This window comes from Festucalex cinctus, chromosome 1 (assembly GCF_051991245.1).
Source record: "Festucalex cinctus isolate MCC-2025b chromosome 1, RoL_Fcin_1.0, whole genome shotgun sequence".
Lineage (NCBI taxonomy): Eukaryota > Metazoa > Chordata > Actinopteri > Syngnathiformes > Syngnathidae > Festucalex > Festucalex cinctus.
Window position 1 is genome coordinate 69159173 of NC_135411.1, and position 18914 is coordinate 69178086.

General features: G+C 42.3%; 1 long non-coding RNA gene across 1 annotated transcript; it reads right to left on the minus strand.

Moving 5' to 3' along the window:
• Nucleotides 1–14476: 14476 nt before the first annotated feature.
• Nucleotides 14477–16710, minus strand: LOC144005990 (uncharacterized). The gene is made up of 3 exons (XR_013279715.1): nucleotides 16454–16710; nucleotides 15956–16107; nucleotides 14477–14907 (listed from the first exon to the last, which is right to left on the minus strand). It is a non-coding gene; the product is annotated as an uncharacterized LOC144005990 (long non-coding RNA).
• Between the last annotated feature and the right edge of the window lie 2204 nt (nucleotides 16711–18914).

An 18914-nucleotide genomic window follows, 5' to 3' on the forward strand; every position in this document is an offset into this window, starting at 1 on the left:
GTCACGATTCGATTCGATACCGATTAATCCCGATACGAATTTATAAGTCGATTGTTGCGATTTTTTTCATTCAAATTTAGAAAATACTAATCAGTAAGCTTGTAGAGTGTAAGATTTATATGAAAATGTATTATTTATTTATCTGAAATTTCAGTCTTATAGAGGTTGTAATCTGTTTCATGTTTGAACAGCATTAAAATGAAATATTAAGGCTTAATGTTTCGTTCATATAACATTCTTCCATGCTCAAGGTGTGAATCCTAAAAAAAAAAAAAAATCGATTCGAGAATCGCGCGATGTAGTATCGCGATATATCGCCGAATCGATTTTTTTTTTAACACCCCTACTACTTACTAATATTTAACTTATATATTAGCTAATTCTTTACATAGTAGATGTTAACCATCTACTAATAACTATGAAACTTTGTCAAACAACAAACAGGTGGAACAAGTTGAAAGTACAGAATTTGAAGGTAAAATTTAAAATATAAAATTACTATGCCTTACCATGCCTAAATATCAATTTTCCGTACCATTGAACTTTTTCCACTCATGTGCTCCTCTACAAAGTTTCACTGGTATAGTATTAGTAGATGGTTAACAAACTATTAACAACTGCTGTAAAGAAGTGAGTTAATCTACAACTTAAATATTAGTTATTACTCTATTTATGTTATTGGGACGTTATTCTAAAGTTGCAACTACTCCACATTTACTAACGCGTAATAAATGAGGAATAGTGGCAACTTTATAATAACGTCCCAATAACCTATACAAACTATGAAGTAATACTTATCAAGTCATTAGTAAGTAATTTTCTAATAGCTTGTTAACGATGTATTACTCATTTATAAAATATAGTTATGAATAATTACTATACAGTTAACAAGTCATTTAGAGCTCAATAACTAACAGTTTAAAAATAAATTTTTTACTATTTATAGACATCATTTTAAAACCTTAACAAACAGTTAACAAACATTTAATAAGTCATTAATAACTCATTAATTAACAGTTTACTAATGGTCTATTAACTAGTTATAACGGGTAGTTATTATAAAGTGTTACCCATAAGTATTATAACACCTTGAGTGTGCATAATCTTTTGAATTCGAGTTGCAAATCGTTTTGTAGTTGTCTAGTCTAGTTCTGCATAATGCTATCGGTGTTACAGTTAGGACCGTATCCTTAAGTGTTGCACCAAGCGTGTGCAAATAAGTAGAAAAACACAGTATGCTAACTTCTCGCAGTCATTCGTAAGCAATCCTGGTTATTCAATCAAGGCAATTTTCGCTGCACGTCCGGGTTCAACTGTTTCTGGCCGACTCACCACGGCGGTCATGCACAATATCAGGGTCGTCATCATATCACACAATCCTCTAGCAACCAACAAAGACAAGCGAATTAGCGTCGCTCGGTATGGTGTCACTTAGGGGTTCGGTACGTGTAGCGGGGTGTTGACCCCCCTTTTGCACGTCTGATACTTCTAAACATCGTAGTCAGCTAGGTCGGTCGACGGAGTTTGGCGCGTCTGTCGAGGGTGTCGGTTGGGTCGCTGACTCGGAGTCAGCTGGTGACCCCCCTTTGTCAGTTTTGCGCGTATGCTGGTCCTGAGATTCGCTCGATCGCGTTCCCAGTCGTTCAAAACGGCAGTGACTTTTGATCTGATTTCGGTGGACCCACCTCAGTTGGTCCCCCTGACGTCCTTTATTCATCCTAATTTGATAGGCGACGGGTGACAGTTTGTCGACGATTTCGTATGGTCCTGACCACCGGGGAAGAAATTTCCGGGCGATGCCCCTCTGGGCACGCGGAGTAGTAGCATTTGGTTGCGCGAACAAGTAGTACCATACTCGATCACCTATTTCGAACCCGGTTCGTGAGGCTTTCCTATCGTAGTAGGTTTTCTGACCTTCTGCACTTTGCTTAAGCCGTTGTTGAGCAAATGCAAACGTGGCCCGGAAGTGGGCTTGTAAGTCCTCCACGTACTGGGAGGCCGTGTATGCCGTGGCTAGGTTTATTTCTCCTGGCTGGTACATCAGGTGCAGGGGGAGCGTCATTCGCCGTCCGGTCATCATTTCAAAGGGGGCCACCCCTGTGGATTCGTGAGGGGTGGCTCGAATCGCCATGAGGATCAGTGGGAGTCGGGTGTCCCAGTCCCGATGGTTGGAAACAACAAACTTTTTCAGCAAATTTACCACGGTGCGATTAGTCCGCTCCACCTGTCCTGATGACTGCGGGTGATGGCTAATATGCAACTGGGCCTTGATTCCGAGCATTTGCCAAAGTTGTTGCATTACCTCGGCTGTGAAGTGGGTTCCCCTGTCTGAGTTAACCCGTGAGTGCAACCCAAAACGGGAGAACACATGGTTCATCAGCAGGCATGCAGTGGTGTGTGCGGTGTCGTTTGGAGCAGGCAGGCATTCTACCCACTTGGTGAACGCGCAAACTACTGTAAGAAAGTATTTGTTCCCTCTCAGAGATCTGACCAGTGGTCCCACCCAATCAATTTGGAGATCAGACCATGGGAAGGTGACTCCTTTCTGTTGGAGTGGTGCTCGGTGACTCGGGTTTGTTGGCTGAAACTGGCAGCAAACCAGGCATCCTTTGATGTAGGTTGCTAGGTCATTATGCATGCACGGCCAGTATGCCACCTGTTGTAGTGCGGTGACAGTGGCCTTGAATCCGCGGTGGCCTGCATAAGGCGCGTCGTGGGCGTATGTTAGCAAGACCCCCCTTTGGCTCCGTGGAACCACCAACCGCATGGCAGGTGGAGACCCGGAGTCATAAACCAGAAGGCCCTTAACGAGACGCAGCCTTTGCAGCACGGAGAGCAAGTCTTTGAAGTCGCTGTCACTCAACGCGTCAGGCGACACGGGGTTGGCGAAAGGATCAGAAAGGTGCTGAATCATTTTGAAAAGCTCGGGGTCGCCGGCCTGTTGGGCGACCAAGTCGGAGGTTCGGATGGGCGGTACGCACGCCACGGGCCCCGTAGGGGTTCGTGTGGGGGCGTCGTGAGACTCAGCGGCGGCCGCAGCGCGGCGGCGCGTGAGAACGTGGACCTCCAGGGTGGGCTGGGTGGGCAGCCAAGCTGTATCAAATGTCCAAGGAGTCCCGTTGAGGGCCCCTTGTTTGGCTAACGTGTCCGTTAGGTCGTTAAAATGTTTGTCAGGTCCTGGGACCTTTGAGTGTCCCCGGACCTTTTTCCAATAGACATGCATATCATTGGAGGAAACCAAATGGTCGCATGTCAAGATGAGGTCGCGGTGTTTAACGGGTTTCTTCGCTGACGTAAGGAAACCATTTCGACGCCACACCGGTAGATGACAGGTGAAGGCGAGGCGGGCATAGTTTGAGTCAGTGCAGATAACCAGCACCGTGACACCGTGTTCAACTGCCAATTTGAGTGTAATCAGGATGCCAGCGATTTCCGCATATTGAGAAGAGTGGGGGCCCAATTGGAATTGCAGTGGTTTGCACGGTGTGTCGTTGACCCAAGCGATACCCACCCCAGCCTGCAGCTGGGTTTGGTGGTGGTAAGAGCAGCCATCCACGTAAGCTGTAGGCATGTCTTTGCAGACATGTTCCTCAAAATAGCGGTGACGCGTGAATTCCGGCACCGGTGCCACGGCGACGTCTGTTGGCGGGGTCGGGGAAGTTGACACACAGTTCTGGCAAATTGCTAGATCGGTACCCAGTGGTAACTTTGCGTTTTTCGTGTACCGGACTCGAACATCGTAACTTTGTAACGCCATAAGCCAGCCGGCAATGCGCGCGTTCGTTACGACGCCGTCTCGAATGCGTTGGTTGTTAAGAAAAGTAACCGGATGATGGTTAGTATCAATCGTTACTTTTTGGCATCCAATGTAGTTTGAGAAATGTTTGATTGCCCATACTGTGGAGAGCAGGGCTTTTTCGCAGTCGGAGTATTTCAACTCGGGGCCGTTCAACGTTTTACTGGCGTACGCCACGACGCGTTTATCCTGGTCGTACATTTGGTATAGACCCGCACTCAAACAATGGTCGGAGAATCCTGCTTCCAAGAAAAATTCCTTGTTGCTATCGGGGTACGCGAGACAGGGGGCGGAGCCCAGCTTTTGTTTTAGCATATTCATCGCGTTGTTTTGTTCGTCACCCCAATTGAAGGGCGTATCTTTCTTCAGCAGGTTAGTAAGAGGGCGTGCTATGTCAGCAAAGTGTTCAATGAACTGGCGCGAATAGTTGCACACGCCAAGGAAGCTGCGCAATTTTGACACATTGGTGGGGGTTTTGATGTCAAGAAGGCCTTGAATACAGCTGGATTGTGGTTCAATCCCGTTCGGCCCAACCAAGATCCCCACGTAGTTGACCTTCGTGCGACACCACTGACCTTTCAGGAGGGACAGTTTGGCGCCTGCAGAAGACAGCTGTCCAAGAACGTGGTCGATTTCCATCAAGTGGTCATCCAAAGAGGAGCTCCTCATAATAATGTCATCGACATAAATGAGGTTGCCCCTGGCGGCGGCGTCAGGGCACGCCTTGTTGAGGAAGATGTTAAATTCGGCTGGCGAGTTGGCGTAACCGAATGGACACCGGTTGAAAGTGTACTGTTTGTTGCCAAAGGTGAATGCCAACTTGTATTGATCCCTGGGGTCTACTGGGATCGTCCAGAACCCCGAAGCCACATCAATGGTGGTGAAGAATTTGGCATCTCGAACCTTGGGAAGTTCCTGTTCAGGTTGTGTCATGGGCCATCGCGAAAGAGGAACCTGTTGGTTCAGTTTGCGATAGTCAATGGTTGGTCTCCATGTGCCGTTTGGCTTCAAGACTGGCCACAATGGAGCCGAATAGGTGCTGTTACAGGGGCGAATGATGCCCTTTTCCAGCATGGCGTCGATCATCTTCTGTACTGGTTCGTAAGAAGCTATCGGAATCTTTTACTGGCGCACGAAAGTTGGAGGAGCGCCGGGCTGAGTCGGGATGCGGACCACATGTAGTGCCGTCAACCCGCAATCCAAGGAGTCCTTGGCAAAAGAGGGTGTGTATTTCATTAACACGGTGCGCAAACGTTCGCGGTCCTGTTCGGACCGGAGCGCGTCGGCGCGGTGCAGAACTTCTTGGAGGTGCGCCTCGAACTCTGGGTACGGTTGAAGGTCCCCATTTGGAGTCGTGGTTGGTTGAGGTGTCTCTGGGTTTCCAGAGGGAATGCTAGAGGGCGTTGGAGGCAACGCGCTCAAGGCATAAATCACCAGTTGTTGGTCTGTCCCCAGGTCCACCCGGACGATGTCTTCATCGTTGGTGGGACCGGCAGGGTTGACCGTAACAAGCTGAGATGGCCTGGTGAGTCTTCGGCCACCGGTGTCTTCAGTCAAGAACAAGTCAGATGGGATGTGTCCAACCACAGGCACCGTTAGAGTGAAGTCGTGGAAGTCGGAACGGATGAGCAGGCCCAGACGGGTCGCTTTTGGTATGCGAACGTCGTACGAAAGGGGGTTGTGAACCAAGATCAGAGTGGTGAGGGAGGCGTCCACGATGGGCGTGGCCTCCAAGAGTAACGACAGGTTCATGAATTCCGATGAAGGTTGAAAGAAAGCGGAGCTAGCCTTCAAGACCTGGTTAGCTCGCGCCACCAAGCGAACCGGAATGTTGATCGTGGTCGCCGGAGCGATCGCTTCATCCTCGTTTAAGACTTCGCAAGCATCTGGGATGGTCTGCCCGGACTTCATGTTTGGAAGACTGGGAACACAAGCTAGAGGTTCCGAGTTGGTGAGGGACCAAAGCACGTTGTTGATGGTGTCCACATGGACGGCAAGACGAGCAAGCAAATCTGCACCCACGAAAAGGGTGTGAGGCGCGTCCGGGACAACCAAGAAGTAGTGGGTCAGTGAGTGCTGCTTCCACTGAAGGTTTAAAGCGCACACGCCCACTGCAGTTATTGTGAGAGGAGGTTCCGTGTTCAACGGAAACCGGCAAGACTTGGAGACGAAAAGAATGTTCGGGTCGAGATCTCGCAAGTTGTCAGCGAATGCTGCAGAAATGGCTGATTTGTCAGCCCACAAGGCGAGGACAGCGTCAAGAACAGGTGCACCTTGCACGTGGACACCTCCGATGATGCGCGGGGCGTACCCTGCATCAGGCGGTGGTGGGTCAAGGTCACAAAGGAAGGTGTCATGGCTTCTCAGCCGGTCCTTTGTCGGGGACGCGAGGGGTCCTGCCTTGGACTGAGTGGTGTCCCAGCTCCCTGTGGGGGCGTCTGCTTCCCCGTGGGGTGGCTGCGCCCGAGTCACAGTGCAGAGCTGAGCCTGGTCAGGGCCCGAAGGAAATGTCGGCAGGGCCTGCCGCACCTGGGCCCAAATCTGGAGTCTCTGGTAGTCTATGATGGGTTGGAAGCGGAACAACAGGTCTTGGCCAATAAGAAGGGGGACTGACTCAATGGGTCCCACATAGACTGGATGGATGAATTCCATGGGGCCAATAGACCAGTGTACCATCGCGACAGATTCCAGCTTTGTGTTAGTAGGTGAGAAGGCGCTAACGGTGAGTGGGCACCGCCGTAGGCGGAGCGGTCGACTATTAGCTTGTGACGCGGCGCGGAGTCATTCGAACACCGTGTTGGACATCACCGTGATGTCTACGGCGGGATCTACAAGGGCTCCGTAGGTTAGAGCTCACTCGAGGGTGACGCTCAGATAGAATTTACGAGCTATCCCCCTGGTGGTGAGATCACCTAAAAGCTGTTGGAACGGTCTCACGTCATCGGTTGGTCGCGATACATGCGGGTCTGCTGTATTTGGATCAGCCTGCAGTACCAATATTGTTGAGTCAGAAGGCAGTTTAGTAGGTGTCTGAGTGTCGGCTACTGGAGGCCCCTCTGGTGACCTCTGCTGGTGGGTCACTTCAGTGGGCATCCGGCCGTCGGTTAGTCATAAAGGCGGGTCTTTGACGAGTCTTTTGACAATTTCAGGAGTGCCTTCCATATGCCGTCGGCAACTGCGTTGTGGTCAGTCTCGGAGTCGACTTGGCGGTTCCGGGACTCGCGGCAGGAATCGGTTGCTGGCGCGCGTTCAACTATCACGTTTTGGATAATAGCGCGAATCGGGCTTACCTTTAGCAAATTTGGAGCGCCGGCGGTCGTCAGCTTGCTTTTCTACGTCCGATTTCTCGTCACGCGAGTAGTCGGTTTTGGAGCGCGGTTTCCGGTTTCGCGGGGCGCGGGACTGTTTTGACTTTTTTGATTTAGTCTGGTCTTCCCTCGGAGCAAAGGAGCAAGCTCCCTCCAGCTCTGAAGGAGGACCCACGTCCACTTTATAAATTCCTACGTCGCCTGCCTTGGGGGCGGATAATTTTAGCTTTGCATAGCCCCTAGCTGCTAAGTCACGTAGCTGCGAGCTATTGAGTGTCTCAGGACACAAAGCCAGTCCCAAGTAGTGGTTAAGGTTTTGTTGGAGGTTTCGGACAAACAACGTTTTAAAACCAGGATCTTCCTCCATGTTGGGCTCGTTACGAGTCCCAAAATAGGCATCGCGAAGATGACTATAGAAAGCCTGAGGAGACTCCTGCTTTCCCTGTTTGACGAACATGGCGACTTCCATGCCCGACAACCCAGGAGAACCGTCAAACTCGCGTGAGATGGCTTGGTGCAGTGCAAAGGGGTCAGACAACACATCAGCGGGCTGCCGTTCCAGCAGCCTATTGACTTCTCGGCTGGACGTCATTTTAATCAAGTACAACTTATCTTCCACGGTTGCCATTGGGAACCTCTGGAGATGATAGTTGATGTCTTTCAAGTACTCTGTTGTGTTGTGGGACCCCCCTGGTTTCGGTTCGAATTTGGCTATGTTTCGAGCCAGCTTGTCCAAATCTTTCCAGGCCACGCCCATTTGTCTCTCCAACGGGGGAGTCGACATGGGTCCACGTTGGAAACTGTCATCACCTGATGGCCTAAAGCGTGTGGGGAGGCGGCCATCGGCGGTGCCAGGCCTAAAGCGGCGGTGGTCACTGGCGGCGACCTCCAGGCGGCTCCGGACTCAGGTGACAGTTTGAGCTGTGCTGCTGTGGCTCTGGGATCAGGAGGTCTGTGCGGGGGTGGAGCTCCCGGCCGGGAGGCTCCTCGGGAGACCTCATTCAACTGCTGCGCACGTTGCAACTCATGTTTAATATGAGCTAACTCTGTCTCATATTCCTGCTGGCATTGTCGGAGGCGGGTAACCTCGGCTTCAGTCAATGCTAATTTGGTTCGCAGGTCATATGAGCGGTCCACTACGGCATTACGTTCCTCCCTAAAGGTCTGTACCTGAACTTGGAGTCGCTTCACTTCATCGGTGGACTGAGCTAGCGACGAACTAACCCGAAAGTAATTGACTTCTGCTAGCCGAAGTTGGTCTTTTGACGGTCGTTCAGTCAAGTCAGTCACCTCTGCTTTTAGTTTGTGAATTTCATTTGCCGCGGATCTCAGCAGTTTTTCTTGCTCTCGATTTGTCTCTTCGGCGGACGCGAGAGCTTGGGTTAACTCACCAATCTTTTGATGGGAGTCGTCAGTGGAAGCAGACTCATCTGCATCACTGCCCAGATTTTCGGCTAGCACCGCATCTGTGCGGGCTTCTGCCTCATCCAGCTGCGCTTTAACGTCATCCAGCTGGGTCTCCATGACCTTCACTCGGTCGTGGGCGGCTTCAAGCTGTGCCGTGGCGTCACGGCTCTGCTGTCGTGCCATGTCAAGTTGGTGTTTCACTTGACAGTCCTCGGCATCGCTAAGCTTCAACTGCGCGGCAAGGTTCAAAGTCAGACATCCAAGCATTCGAATGAGTGATTTGTCTTTTGGGGCTTTTGTCTCAGCGTCGCTCATGAGTTGCGCGAGGTTATGATTTAGCGTATTGACATCTGCATCCCTAATGGACTCAGCGTATCCAGGTAAGAAGTCCTTGGTCAGCTTCTGCACCAGTTGAGCTAAGGTCTCTAAGCTCTCACAGGGGCTGGGAGTCTCTCGGGGTGCTGCCATATTGTCAATAGCTTTTAGACGATCAAACTTATACTCGCGTTTAATAGTTAGTTAATTAGCGTACGCAGTTAGCTAACTACCGCTATCAAGTATTATCGTCAACAATACACACTGGGTTCAAATTATCAAAAGGGAAATTGCCACAATTTGTAGTGGGCTATGCAACCCACAGCTTACACTATAGTTGTGAAAAATCAATTCCAGTTAACAAAACAAACAAAAACAAACAGCAACAAAAATAAAATAATAAAGAAAGAAAAATAAAAAAAATGATAATACTAACTTCAACTTGATTCACTCAGCAAAGAATAGCTTAAATGAGGGACAGAGTAACTATGAAATGTTACAGCGGTCAATCCCAAAAGCTAAATCAAAAAAAAAAAAATTCATACTTATACATAAGAATTTATTCTTTACTCTAAATAATATAGTAACAGATTTAGAGGGCCGATATATTATTATCCAGGTAACTATATTTAATAAAGTATATACAATTGGTAATTTATATGCCCCAAATAATGATGACCCTGATTTTTTCCATGAATTTTTCTCTCGGTTACTCGATTTAGCAACAAATTCTACTATTATTATTGGAGGTGATTTTAACACGGTCTTGAACCCGTTAATAGATCGTTCTAATAATACGATATATACAAGGCGATTACGATCCGCCAAAGTAATAGATGAATATATGGAGGATTTTGGCCTCAGCGATGGCTGGAGACTTCAAAACCCAACTAAGAAGGAATTTACTTTCTTCTCTGCTGCGCACCGATCATTCTCAAGAATTGATTTTTTCCTTACAAATAATTCTATTGTTGATAAAACTGCTATAAAAATACATTCTATAATTATAAGTGATCATGCACCAGTCTCCCTCACTCTACAAATTGACTCTACCTTTAAACCTCCCCCGATATGGCGTTTTAACATCTCATTACTGAAAGACGTAGAGTTTGATAAAATTATTAGAAGGGAGTGGGCAGATTTTTTGGAAATAAATGACTCTCCAAATATATCTCCATCTCTTCTCTGGGAAGCAGGGAAAGCGGTAATTAGAGGGAAAATTATATCATATTCAACTTATAAAAAGAAACAGGATCAAAAATTAGAAAAATACCTGGAAGATAAAATTAAACAACTAACGGATGAATATGTATTAAACCCAAATAATCAAATATGGATAGAACTACAGAATATAAAAATACAGTTAGATAACATGTTATCTAAAAAGACAGAGTTTATAATACAACAGTTGAGATATAATAATTTTGAACATAATAATAAATCAGGTAAATTCCTGGCAAATCAACTTCAACGGAATCGGGAAAAATCTCTTATAACGGCTATTAAAGATATAAATGGTGAATGCACACAATCACCAGAAGAAATTAACCATATTTTTTATAACTATTATCGAAATCTATACACAGAAATTAATAGACCTAACCCTGAATATATTGAGGTATTCCTAAACAGCTTAAATATACCTCAGTTATCTATTGAACATAAAGATATTCTCGATACCCCGCTTACTATAGATGAGTTGTATCGTGCTTTAGACAGTATGCCTAATGGCAGAGCACCTGGTCCAGACGGCTTTCCGGCTATATTTTTTAAACATTTCTGGTTAATGTTTGCTCCATTATTTCTAAGAGTAGTAACTGAAATTAAAAGTAAAGGTGATATACGTCAAGATATGAATATAGCAGCAATTAAACTTTTATTAAAGCCAGAAAAAGACCCCACCCTCCCGTCAAGTTACCGACCGATATCACTAATTAATACCGATATTAAAATTATCGCTAAGGCCTTGGCATCTCGATTAGAGACGGTAATCTCGACAATTATTCATAGTGATCAAACAGGTTTTATTAAAGGTCGTCATTCTACTAATAATATTAGGAGACTCTTTAACTTGATTAGTATGTCACAGCGGTATGATAAAAAGGCAGTTGTTATTTCGCTGGATGCAGAAAAAGCATTCGATAAAGTTAACTGGTCCTTCCTCTTTGCTGTCTTAAATAAATTCGGCTTCGGGGAGTCATTCATTCAATGGGTCTCAATATTATATGATTCTCCTAAAGCTACAGTTACTACTAATGGGATTACATCACAGAGTTTTACTCTACAAAGGGGAACAAGACAAGGGTGCCCAATGTCTCCTTTATTATTTGCTATATTTATTGAGCCGCTTGCATTAGCTATACGTCAGGATAGACGGATCCAAGGAATCCACTCCGGGACAATAGAACATAAAATTAATCTATATGCCGATGATATATTACTCTATTTAGAAGAACCTGCTATCTCGCTAGGGGAAGCATTTAAATTAATAACTAAATTCTCTCACTTATCAGATTACTCTATTAACTGGACAAAATCAACATTATTACCTATTACAGAAAATTCATGGAATCCTACAAGTCAGGATCCACACTACTCCTTTCCTACAGGTAATTTAAAATACTTAGGTGTTAAAATTTCACCTAAGTTAACTGAATTAACTTCTTTAAATTTTTCACCATTATTGGATAGTATCCGTAGTGACCTGGAGCGCTGGAATAATCTTCCGATCTCTTTAATAGGACGGATAGCTACTATAAAAATGAAAGTTTTACCAAAGATTAATTATTTATTTTCAATGATTCCATTTAAACCTACGTCTAACTGGTTCCAATCGCTGGACTCTGCTATCATAAAATTCTATTGGAATAAAAAAAAAGCCCAAATTAGTCTATCTACTCTTCAGGAAAGTAAATCTAAAGGAGGTTTAGAGGCACCAAACTTTATGTACTATTATTTAGCTAATCAACTACAATATCTTGTGCTATGGACACAACCCAACAGAGATACTAACTGTTGGTTGGAATTGGAGCAGAAGGATTGTAATAATCTTAGACTGTCAGATTTACTCTTTATTACAAAATCAATAAGACGACATAATTGTTTTAAAAACCCAATGATAGCCGCCACCCTGACTGCCTGGTGGAAGGCATTAGAAATTACAAACTCCCAATTGGCGCCCTGTGGGCTCTCTCCCATTTGGCATAACCCCGACTTTCAACTTAATAATCAGTCGTTCCATTTAAGCCTATGGGAGCAGAAAGGAATTACACACCTTCATCATCTTTTCTCAGATAATAAGTTTATATCGTATACAAACTTGGTCCAGAAATATGAAATAAAAAAGGGAAATTTCTTACATTATCTGCAAGTTAAAAATATGGTTAAGAAACAAATCCCAACACTTCAGGATACGCTCCAACTGCCTGTCTTAGCTAAAGATATTATAAAGCTTTCTCCAACAACAATAAAGAAAATATCAAAAATATATGTTATTTTTATACACAAATAAAACGTATTTACCGACTTTACATGCATGAACATGATTTTACATGCATGAACAAACATAGTTTTTGGCACTAGACAAATTACTAACCAAGTTAAAATTATGGTGAATTCAAATGAAATAGAAAGGGTGTATGAAAATAAATTCCTTGGAGTAGTTATTGATGATAAATTATGTTGGAAGCCACATGTAGAAAATGTTAAAAGGAAAATGTCAAAAATCATCGGGATACTCTATAAAACTAAGGATGTCCTGAACATGAACTCATTATATATATTATATAGTTCATTATTATTACCATATTTGACCTATTGTGTGGAAATCTGGGGGACTGCATATAAAACAAACACTAACTCTGTTTTCAATTTGCAAAAAAGAGCCATAAGGATTATTAATCGTTCAAAATATACAGAATCAACACATCCATTATTTATCAAATTAAATACAATGACATTTTATGACTTGGTTGAGTTTAAAATAGCACAAATAATGTACAAAGTATATAACAATCTACTCTGCTATATTACTCAGACATTGTTTGAAAATAGACACAGTCCTTCTGATATAAGGGGTACAAGTGTGTAAAAAAAACCCAAAACAAGAACAAATATTAAGCAAAGGTGTGTTTCTGTAAAAGGTGTTAATTTGTGGAATAATCTGGGAATTGACTTGAAAAGATGTGACTCACTTGTTGAGATAAAAAAAAAATGTTTAAATGCAAAGTTAAAAAAAATTACTTTTGTCAAATAAGAGCATGAAAATTGTATATAATGAGTATGAGTATATGATTTATAAATGTATTATGGTATATGTTTAGGAATTTCATGTATATATGTTGCTGGATAATGCACGCATCATTTTATTTTAAAAAATATTAACCTAGTATTGTATCAATAATGAAATAAGTTTAAATGTATAATGTATGAGGGGTAGGACTAAATAAGTTAACTTCTTCCTACTCCCTTTTGAACATGTAAACTATGATGAGTTTGTTTTTTCTTTTCTTCTTTTCTTTTTTATCTTTTGTTTCTCTGCTGTTTGTTTTTATGTTCAATAATTCAATCAAAAAACGTGATAGAGTCAAAATGGGTACTTTTAACAAAAAAACATGCATTAGTCTTAGGGCAAAATAATTTAGGAATAGTGTGAAATGTGTTTAAGTTTTATCCAAAAAGAGTGGATGAGTTTTGAGAATTGGATCTAAGCCTGAACCGTGTGTAAGGTTTGGTCAAAAAAGTGTTTCATTCCAGAAATTAGTCTCGGAAACTGAGAATTTGCTTCATCGAACGGGGTTTGGTGTTTTAGCAACTGATAAAAACTGTTAAGTTAAAAGCGGACATGACAATACAATAACCACACATAACAAAATCAGAACAACCCTATCTCAATTGTAAATAATACATTCAAATATTCACACCAACTTCTAGGCCGTGGGGTGAACCCCAAAAAAGTGCCTAGAAAATGAGTTTCGCTCCACTGTCTGGGCACTACTTGTTCAATGCATTTTTTGATAGATAATACCCTTCTGAACTTTGGGTTAAAAGTTCACCCAATGTTTTCCTGCCCCAATTTTGTCACAAGCCAGAAATGCATATATAGGTAAATAACAAAAAACGAAAATCTTGTGCTACAGTTTTTGGTTGTAAAACGTCTTACATTAAATTTGACAACAGAAAATCATTCCCAGATGTTATAAATACATGTACCTAACATCAGAAACAAGTATTGGTGGTTTGGTGCAATCATGTGAATTTAGATAATTAAATATATTAAATTTGTGCCAAAAAAACAAAAAACGCTTCAACTAGAAGTGAAACCAGCACACAGATGTTACATTTAGCTATGTTTATGTTTCATATATGAAAACAATTCACAACCTATTACGTAATGAAAGGTACACAAGAGGCAGCATACATCGGCCAAAAATACTACCATGCACCACAAACCTGGAACAAGGCAAAATGGACTAGATGGAAATAGATGCATTCAGAGCCCAGATTATTATAACATATAGAATATTTATTAAAGTATCAGATTGTGTCATCACAGCATGTCATTTATACCCCTACCCAAAAAATATTAATAAAAAAAATAATAATAATAAAATAAAAATCAAATGTGCATTCACAATAAAACCTTTGGAACTTCATTGGAACAGCTCTCTTTTATTTTTTTGGCAGACCAATTTAACAAAGGTCTGTGTTGTGGAAAAATGGAATACAGACATTTTAATTTTTGCTTGAAAAGTGTTAAAATGGAGAGTTAACATCTTGATAATGAAACAAACAAAATGGCAGATTTTACATAGATTTTACAGCCCTGCACTGTAAAGTGTCCTCGTATGCCCTGTCATTTTCCAACCTGATGTTGTACCAGCCATGTGTTAGTGTCACTTTCTTGGCTTACATCAGTAGACTCAGTAGTTGATGTATCTGATGAGTGAGGTACCCTGTCTAAAAGTTTGTCAGTTGTTGGTAATGTCTCTACAAAAACCATTTCAGAGTTGTTGCTGGAAAGGGGTGTGAAAAACCAGATGGGGGAAATCACGCCTCAATCTTCGTTTCAGTATATCCTGCCTGAAATAGAAAATTGAAGGGGAAGATGAGCACAAGATACACATATTCACATCACACTAGGGCTGCTCTATTATGGAAAAAAATAATCATCACAATTATTTTGGTAATAATTGAAATCAAGATTATTCTAAACAATTATATTTTGTTCAAATCAAGAAAATATTTCAACATTTGAAAATAAGACAATCACAATCATATGAAACTATAATTATGTAAGTTGCTTTTGGATCCAACAAAATTTTTAATATATTATTATTATTATTATTATTATTATGACGTTAGCAAAAATTTGAAGTTGGGGTGCAGTGTGTGTGTGCAGTAAGCTAGTTTTGACATGGGTGTGTGGTAAAATAACTCGTGTGGGCGTGCCACAACTCAAAATTAGTATTATTAGTGCTGCAGCTATCGAATATTTTGGTATTTGGATATCCTACTGAAAATTCTAGTGAATAATCGTATATTTGGATAGAAATACAAATATACCTATAGGCCTATACACTTTCTTGGTCAAAGAACAATTATAAATACAGAAGACAAAAAAACACATTTGCATGTAATAATTAACAACCAACTGGTTTTCATTTTTAGAGAATCAATTTTATTTATTTATTTATTTTTAACTTAAATTGAGCTTGTCAGCAAACTATTTTTCTCTGAAACAGTGAGATTTTAGACAAATCTCTCCCCATAGATTTCATAAATGTGTTTCAATGTGAAGATTTATATGTTACCTGTAGTCTGAAGCATCAAGATCCCAATGTTTATTAACACTGTTCACAAACCCCTTAGCTTGTCCATTCTCATCACATCTTTGTCAACTATAATCCTTTGACGGATTACTTGTTCACAAAAAGAATTTGTAGCTCTCAGCATTGGGTTGTCTAAAACACACACACACTCACTTAATATGTGCAGAGTCATGCTTTCTAATTAATGCTGTCTCGAAATGTAAACAGAAATCAAGTGACATATTGCTGACCAATGCTTTACTTTTGAAATGTGTAATTTTAGCAAAGTGACAATGAAATAGTGCAATGTAACAACTCACATTTGTTCGTCCCTGGTTGCTGTTGACTTTAAGAACCTTGTGTAATCTCTGAAACAAAACTGCACCTCCATTGTGACACAGTCTTTTGTCTTGAATATGCAGAAGAATGGAACAGTCTTTCTTCATCTCAGCGGCCTGCAGCAACCAACCCGCTTTTAGACAAAAAAGAATTACATTATAAGTGTTATTGTCACATCACCTCTTTACAGTATATGCACATCACAGATTTAAGTAAAGTAAAGTGTTTGTTGAGGTTGATGAGAGAGAGTTTGGGGGGAAAGGGGTGTGTGTAGCTGTGACTATATTATGACTCTGATGGGCACAGGTAACTCGAGTTTGGTAACAACTGTTGGATTCACTCGATAAATCATTCAGCAGCTCGCGTTTTTACTAAACTATAGCCTTAAAACTTAACCTAGCAAAAAATTATTTTCAGCCCTATACTAAATATCGGTCACATTAATAACAGAAATGGGCACGCGTGTGTGTAGCACATACCTGCTGACAATGTTTCTGCTTTGGCGAGATGATCCCTCTTCCGTGTGCCTTCCAATCCCAGACGAGTCTACTTTGAAATTTATTTTTTACAAATGATGCAGATGGCTGGAAGAACGGGGCCAGCTGAAGCGATGGGGAAACCTGAACGGGAACGAAGTTTTTTCACCACTTTCTTTCTAACTTTTTTTCTCCTTTCGCTCTCCGACGTTGTGGTCGCCATTTTTGTTATGCGGTTGCTATGGTGAGGAGAAAGCAGCAGCTACCTGATCGTTCAGTTTCGCTCCACTACCAGGGGCACAAAATAATATTTACTTCATAAAATAGATTTATTAGTAGTAAGTAAGAATCCGTGGAGTTCACCCTCTGAAAACCTGCCAATTTTGTGTTTTCGGTGGTGAAACCCCGGCACTATTTTGCGATGAGGCGCAGTGATCTCTCGTGTGGGCGTAGTGCCATTAGGTCGGTAGTGGTGTGATTTTTAGGTCACATGAGCCAATCATGTAGCTGCTGACAAAAAAACAAAACAAAAAAACATATCATCATTGTCATATCCTGAAAAAGTATGGCCTTTTAACTGGGAAAACATTGTAAAATATACTGATTGTGTCCTTGTTTACAAAATTTTCCATGGTAAAGCTCCACCACCATTATTACAGTTTGTTCAGAGGGACTCTAATAGCTCAACCAGAGCTGGTTCTCGGGGTGACTGGAAAGTGCCACTCAGGAAAACTGCTTTTAGTCAAGCTACCTTCTATCGCTCATCACAAACATGGAACTACATACCAAGTACAATACGAGAATTGCTAAATATATCATTATTTTCTAAGTATTTGAGAGCATGGCTATTTGTAAAGCAAATCTGTCAACATAACATTGACTGGTGCTAGCTTGCCATTTGCCGGAGGCCTACCGCTGCGGCGTCCGGCAAAAATAGAAAATAGGTCTATCCTTGCGGAAGGCTTGCGGCACGCCGCAGGCCTTCCGCAGTCGACACGCAACGCACCCGCAAGCGGTGTAAACTGCACCATTCGAATGAATGGAATCTAATTGCTTGCGTCGCCGGACCGCACCGCAGCCGCACCGCAACCGCATCCGGTGAAAACCCGGGGTTAATGTTGACATGTCAACGAGAGACCGTTTTGTTTATATCTCAACTTCAAACTTCTAATACATTTTTGAAAAGCATATATTTGCCTGTTTGACTACCGCTTGTCCTCTCTTTTGCCCGCCGCCACATCCTGCTTGGAGACGGGGCTAGGCGGTGATGAAAGAGTGTGACGTTTTTGCTGTATGGATTCTGCACTGACGGAACGGGACAAGATCTGAGGTGGACCATTTCCCCAGAGGCATTACTATGGAGAAATCTACATCGACTCACTAGACCGGGGCCTGAGCAAGAGTCACAGCGCTTCATCTCAATAAAATGACTTTGTTGTTTTTGAGCGAATATTGTATAGCACCATACTACTGTATCTGTGAAATGTTGTCCATGTGTCATCCATTGCAGCCTGGTCATCCTGGAAGGGGGATTCTCTCCATCTGTGGCCCCTTCTCAAGGTTTCTCCCTTTTTCCCCAAATGGGTTTTTTTTAGTTTTTCCTTGCCCGGTTGGAGGGTTAGATCAGGGGATGTCACAACTTGTTTATAGTTAAATAAATGTCTTAACAACTTCACGATAGAATTTGTTTTCTATTCTCCAAGGGGGGGGGGGTTAGGGTTAGGGTTGGATTTATCGATTTCAATGTTCCCATAATTTATTCACTAAGAAATATAAATAGACAAGTGTATGAAATACTTAATCTATCATTGTTGGCATGTCACATCACATTTGAGCAATAACATATCTGAAATTAATCATTTAAAAAATTATGCATGCATCTGTGTGCACATAAGTATGCCTTCCAATTTTCACAAATGAAGGTGATTCATGCAATAGGGAACGCTTCATTAATAAAATGTGTAAAAAGTACTGTTGAGCAATTTAGTGGAAACTACACTAGGAATTTGTAAAATATTCATGTTCATGACAGGTCTGACCTGTGCAAAGTTCCATGAGTTTTCACCCATGTTTAGACTCTCAAAAACAATATTTTTCTTTGTAAGCAGTGTATGCTACAGTAACATCGTATGAACAAATAAAAAGCTATCGATCTCAAGATGTAAGTTTTGTAGAAAATATGGCCCCAAAAATGGCTACAAATCCCAAAGTAAATCAAAATGGCAGACTTCCTGTTTGATGTGTGTGCAAAGTTTCATGAGTTTTCGCACATGTTTAGACAAAAAAAAGCAGCATTTTACTTGGCAAACAATGCATCGCTATGGCAACGGCGTGCGACAAAATAAAAAAACTTTCGATAACTTTGCATCTTAAACATCTTAAGATGAAACACACCAAGTTAGAAGACGGTAGGATGAATTTTGTAGGAGGAGTTAAAATATGACCCCTAAAAAAGGCCACAAAA